Raw genomic sequence first — 6,544 nt, 5'->3', positions numbered from 1 at the left:
GGGCCCACTGCTGAGGCTGCAGGGGTTGTTGGGTGCAGCTGGGGGAGGTGGGGTGACTACCCAGGAGAATTCCCAAAACAGCCACTAATTGCCTTTTTTTTTTCTTTTTCTTTTCTTTTTGAAAAATTCCTTCTGCTCAAGCCTGCCACTCCAAACAAGCACCTGGCCTTTTCCACAGCACAAGTCTCCAACCAGACTGGGGACTGAACGGGTCAGGGCCTGTCACTGCCCAACTCTTCCCAGCTGGTGTCCATAGTCTTAACAGGCGCTCACAGCCTCTGTGTTTGCTACTTTGTCCTTATTCCCCCAGTGACTTAAAGCATCCAGGTCCCTTTCGCTGCTGCTCCAACCTTGTTTGGCAGGGGAGGGAGCCATTGGCCTGGCTCTCTGCCAAGAATCCTGTGGCAGACTCAGTGGGCACTGAGCCTGGAGCTGCAGCCTCTCTGGTCCCCACACCACTCCCAGGGACATTATTGTCCTCAAGCTCTCTCCTTACTGTATGATTTTTCAATGTCCTCTACACTTTTGGCCTCCAATCTTCATATATGCTGGGATACCATTGGCTGTTCATTCTGCTCCTCAGAAGATCAGCTAGGTGTTCCACCTGTGCACAGGGGGGAGTAGACTCTGTTCCACCTGTCTTGCTGCCATCTTCTGGTCTCGTTTTTCAGTTCATACTAGCTTCATTTCCCTGGAACTTTCCCCTCAATGCAAAAGTGTTTGGAACCACTCTGCCTGGTTTCAGGAGCTGTAAACACCCCCACTAAGATTGAGTGAGTGACCTTTGGCCATAAGCCACTAAGGAGACAAAGCTTATCTCCCTGGCAGGAGTGCTGCTTCTGCTCCTTTTTTCATAACTGGTCCCCAGTGCTTGATCAGTTAGCCAATGAGGGGTAAGATTCCCCAAGGGGGGAATGACCTAAGACAAGCATGATCATGCGGTGGCCCCAGGGAAGGACTTGGGGGGCTATGGAGAAAGGGGGTGATGTGTTGGGAACTAATCTGCCTGGTTTTGGGAATCATAAGCCGTCTCCCGTGCTTAAGGCTGAGTGAGGGACCTCTGGAATGGGAGCCACAAAGAGACAAAGCTTGTCTCTGGTAGAAAACGCTGCCTCTGCTTCATCTCCCTGCCCCCAAAGTATGGTCGGATGGTCAGAGACAGGTGAGATCACTCAGAGGAGGGGCAACCTAGGCCAGACACGATCACTTGGGAGGCCATCATGAAAGGATTCGGGGGGCCATGACAAAGAGGAATTGATGGACCCTCACCCCCTGGCTTTGACAAAGCCCAAGTCCCCGTGTTCTCTGGGAGAAGCGCTTCCTGGCTCTAATCCACTTAAGCCTGAAGACCTGTGATGGGGAAGACAGTGGGACCTTTCACCAGCTAGCGCAGGGCCCAGGTAGTCTGGCAACGTAAAGAATTCTTAATAATCCTGTGAGACCTGCTTTGCTAAGAATGCTTTTAGTTAAATGTTTTTATTTTCCCACAGTTTTATAGCCTTTTAGTTGATAGACCCTGATTTAAGGAGAAGCCCTAATGGTTCTTTGCATACTACCTACTGTTTATTGCCTATCCATGATTAATAGGTTGTACCTGAACTCCTGTGCAAAAAAACCAATAAAGGGCTGTCTAAGCAAGGGTCAGGGCGCTCTCTCTATCCTTGAAAGAGAGAGTTGCCAGGCCGCTCCACACCACTCTCCCCTTGAAAGAGTGGCCAAGACGTTCTGAGGAGCTCCCTCCTTGAGGGAGTAGCCATGCTGTCCCTTTTTCTCCACAGGACTCGGTAGTCTGTGTGAATTTGTCTCATATCTCATCCATGACACTGTGGGCACTGCAGGCTGGTGCACGTGTCACAAAAGGAGTGGGAAACTCAGAAAAAAGCAAAGCAAAGAAGGTATTCATAATTACTGCACTTCCATATACTGATGTTTATGTTTTGATATATAGTTTATAGGTCATGTTTTTCTATGCATTTAAAATATGCTTTTAAAAGATTGTGTAGTGTATATATGATTTCACATACACTGCATGTCATTAAATCTTCTTTCTGAATAATTAGTGACTCTGTCATATTATTATATAAAGAATTCTGTTGTACTTAACCATTTAAATTTTTCCCAATTATTTTCTATTGTGAACAACACTGTGATGCACTTCCTTGCATATATATCATCCATAAATAGGGAGTGCCATTTTAAAGAGTAATGCTAGCCAAAAAGAAAATCATGAAAATGTGACTTCTTATTATGTTCAAATAAGTAAATATGATTAAAATTATGCATAGCATCTCCACCTCTCCCATCAGGTATTTGATGGTAACTGATGATTAGCAACTGCTCCTACAGTGATCTCATTTATACTAATTAACAAAATCAAATAAGGTTGAAATTTATTGTCCTGTTCAGTGAATCATGAGTCTTGCAGCTGCTACTACCAAGGCTGGCATTTGTGCCTGCCTATTAACAGATTGTCTTAAAACGTACTTGTTGGTTGTGTTCTAATGGACTTATTCTGAGATGATATTATTAAAAATACATCACCAAATTGCTCTACCGAAAAAGTTTAAACTGATTTTATATTGATATTTCTTATATGAAAGGGAAATTCCTTCAATTAAATATACATTAAAGGAAAACCTGGATACTCTGAAGAACAGCCATTTTGAGATATTATTGAGGAGGAAGCACTGTCTTCTCCCAATTATCCTGCTGCTGGTCACAGAAAGACAGCACTGCTGAGGAGAGACTAAATCCATTTAACAATACTGTGCTCTTCAATTTCCTATCTTGCCATTGGTCTACAGTATGCATTCTGAACAAGCCAGATCTTGTCTCTTTAACTAGATTTACCATGCAGGACCAATATCCAAGGAAAGAAGACTGTGTGTCTCTGTTGTAATGAGACAAGATTATTAGAATTAGCACTTATTCTAAAAAAAGAACACACACACACACACACACACACACACAAAACATAGCTTGAATTTTGCCCCCTCCCTGTGCAAATGTGAATGCCAGGAAATTTAATTATTATAAAAATGTATCAAGAAAATTGTAAAGGCTTCTATATTTAGGCTATTTGAAGTAAATGGCATCCTTAACTGCAACAAAGTTTCTATGTGGTGAAGGTGGCATAGTTTGTTAGAATGTCTTCACTAAACCAAATAGTTTTATTTAAAAAATATTTTATTACTATGTACTGGTAACTAAATATATTGCTTTTCAATATCAAAATCAATACAAATATAATTTTTTTCCTAACAGAAAGATGGTTACTGCATAGTCACTAGGCCAGGCAATGATATTTCCTACATCCCTGAATGGTGTTGTGGCATTAATATTGGAAGATACTAAGGACTATGGTGATTATAGTTATTAGTATGAATAGGTAATTCATTTTTGGTCCTTCCTTGTTTTCAACAGATAATACATAAACATAGTATGCAATCTAGAAACTACAAATGATGTAAAGAAAAGAAAAAAATATCTTTCTCACCCTGTCTACTTAGACCCTCACTTGCCTTTTATAGAAGAGACCCTTCTATGGTTCTGGTGCAGTGTTGAAGAGATGTGACAGTGTGTATAACATTTCGGTACACACCTTCCTTAAAAAATACTAATGGTGTCTTCTTTTTAGAAAAAAATGGAAATGCCTTATTCTTTTGTAATAATTTTATGTTGTCATAGGCTGATAAACTGCCACTTATATAACCAAACATTTGTTATTTATTCTTGTTCACTGTAGTATAATTTTCTTTAGATATTTGTACACTTTTTATTTTATTTATTTTTCTGCAGATTTTTTTTGTATTTTTTCATTGCCATTTAGTCCATTTACACCCCCCTCCCTGAGCAATCACCATACTTGTTCATCTAAGTACCTATCTCTGGAAAGATATCGTTTTGTATATGTGTAAGTGCATTTGTAAGATAAATCCCTGGAAAATAAATAACTTACCCAGAGTATAAATGCATTTAAAATTTGAATAGGCACTGCCATTTGTCCCCATAGAGAATCAATATATATGTGATGTAAGCATAAATATTTGCAACAAGCATGAGAATATATCTATTTTCTCTAATTCTTAACACATAAATCATCAAAAAACTTGTTTGCAAATTTGATAGCAAAATGAGAAATACAACTTTAGTTTGTCTTTGTCATGGATGAGAATTTTTTATAAGTTTAATAGATATTTGTTTTCTCTGTCAAATATTTTTATGTGTTTAAACATTTTTATATAGAGTTGTTATATTTGTTATATTAGTTGATAGTCTTTCTTACAGGAGCTGTTCAAATTTCTCTATTTCATTCAAAATATTTTTCCTACTGTGTCACTTTCTTTGACTTATTTATAGTGTTCACTGCAGAATATTTTTATAAATTTTATAAATTAAATTTAGCAATCTTTTCTTCTCTGGCTTCTATTTTTGTTTTCATATTTAAAACACGATTCTTCTAAATTTGTATTATGTGTATAGTTTTATTTTCTTATTTTTCAATATCTGGTTTATCTGAGCCTGAAATAGGGTTTAAGCAATGAAACAGGGCTTCAAATTGACTGTTTTCTAGATGACTACACAGTTGCCTCCAAACTATTTACATATTAAATGATCCATGTTTCCTCGATTGACATGAAGGAAACATAACCTGTATTAAATGCTTAAGTTCACATATGCATTCTGTTAGAACTGAACAAAGCCAAATCCCACAGCTAGAATTTAGGTCAACAAGGATAGCCAATCCAGATTCACTCCAGTATGTTACCAACAAATACTTTTCCAGATAGATGTTGAGTTAAAGATAACACTGTCATATAAATCTAAAGGCTAGATTCTATGCCCTAAAAGTAAAATGTCATATTATATATGATCAAGGGCTATATTGAAATCGAAAGACTTTATACTATCAAAGAATAAGTCATATTTATGGGACATGATTTATACTTCATTCCTAGAGAAAAAAAACCACTGTACTCTTCATAGCTTCTTGGTTTCTTTAGGATTTTACAAATCATTTTATTATCTTCATTTTATCAGACACAGTCCAAATCACAAAGACTCATGGGCCAGAGTAAGACAGTTTATAAGTATACATAGTAGAATTTTTCCTGAGTTATTTTTGTTTCTTTATTATAATTAAAATCATATTATGGATTTTATCACCCTCCCTTACTGTATACAGAGAGTGGCAAAAGTAGGTTTACAGTTTTGAGTGCACAAAACAGAGTTTATTCTTGTATTATTATTTATTAATTACTGTATTATTTTCCACTCAAACAACTGTAAACCTACTTTTGCTCCACCATGTCTACAATGTTGCAAAATTGGAAAAAATTTACTCCAACTCAGGAAACTCATCACAAATCAAAACTTATAGTTTTCTTGATCTTAATGAGCCAATTGATATACAGTTGATATATTCCCTGATATCTAAAATTGGCTTAGGTCCCTGATGCCTGTCTTTCTCATTATAAAAGTTGCAAATTATCAAAAATAATTCAGTACCACTTGGGTCTTCAGGCTTAACTGTGCTGGTGAGCAAGTTTGGTCATAGCACAGGACTTCCAGAAGGTAATTAATAATAGATAGCATCTACATAGGACTTTACATCTTCAAAGGACTTTGCAAACACTAATTAACCCACATACTAACCCCATTAAAGGAAGTAAGTGTGAATTAGCATTCCCTTCATGAATGAAAAACTGACTTGTAATAAAGCTGTAATTATGCATGGTCTCAAGGAGTTACTCATAAGTAGTATAGTGTCTTATTCCATTATATTTCAGATGAGTCTAGAATAAGTTTTCCCAACCTCAGCACCATTGACATTTTGGTCTGAATAAATACTTGTGCATGTGCTTTCTGTTTATTGTAAAATATTTAACAGCACACATGGCCTCTATTTACTAGATGCAATTCACACCATCTCAACCTTGCCAATCAAAAAGTTTCCAGAGGATGGAAAATGACAGTGGACTAGGACAGAGGGGATTCCATTTCCCCGTACACACGGGAGAAAATCCTGGCTGATCTACGGAGGAACAGTGCAAATAGCCAACAGTTCCCTAGCATATATGAAAATAAGAGACCAGAAATCGTAAGGGACACTGAAAAGCCAGATGGTAAGGAGACAGCTGCAGGTCAGTAGGGTCTCAGGGACCAGAGCAAAGACAGGAGCAGCAGCTGCCTCAGCTGGCACCCAGCACCCAAGGCCCAGTGCATCTGCCACGGACTCTTCAGGAGCACCAGCGCCTGGCAGGTCTATGGCAGACTTTTGGCAGACTTTTGGGTGTCGGCAGTCATCAGCTCCCTCCCTCCCCGGCAAAGCAAGGTTGGGCAACACTGGGGAGAGACCTTTCTGCTTGAGTTTATAGAGAGGGTAATAAGGACAAAGGGTCGTGTTCAACCTCAGAATCTGTGGTCCCCAGCCCAGGAGAATTGAGAGGCGCATTGTTGAATTCTGATTCCAGTAATCACCGGTCTGGTTGAGGGATTAGGCTGTGCTGAGAGGCAGACTTTCTTGAGAAATTTTTTGGAAAGT

Source organism: Artibeus jamaicensis, unplaced genomic scaffold (genome assembly GCF_021234435.1).
Source record: "Artibeus jamaicensis isolate MK-2021 breed Jamaican fruit bat unplaced genomic scaffold, CSHL_Jam_final contig_559, whole genome shotgun sequence".
Classification (NCBI taxonomy): domain Eukaryota; kingdom Metazoa; phylum Chordata; class Mammalia; order Chiroptera; family Phyllostomidae; genus Artibeus; species Artibeus jamaicensis.
This window is presented reverse-complemented; position numbering follows the sequence as displayed.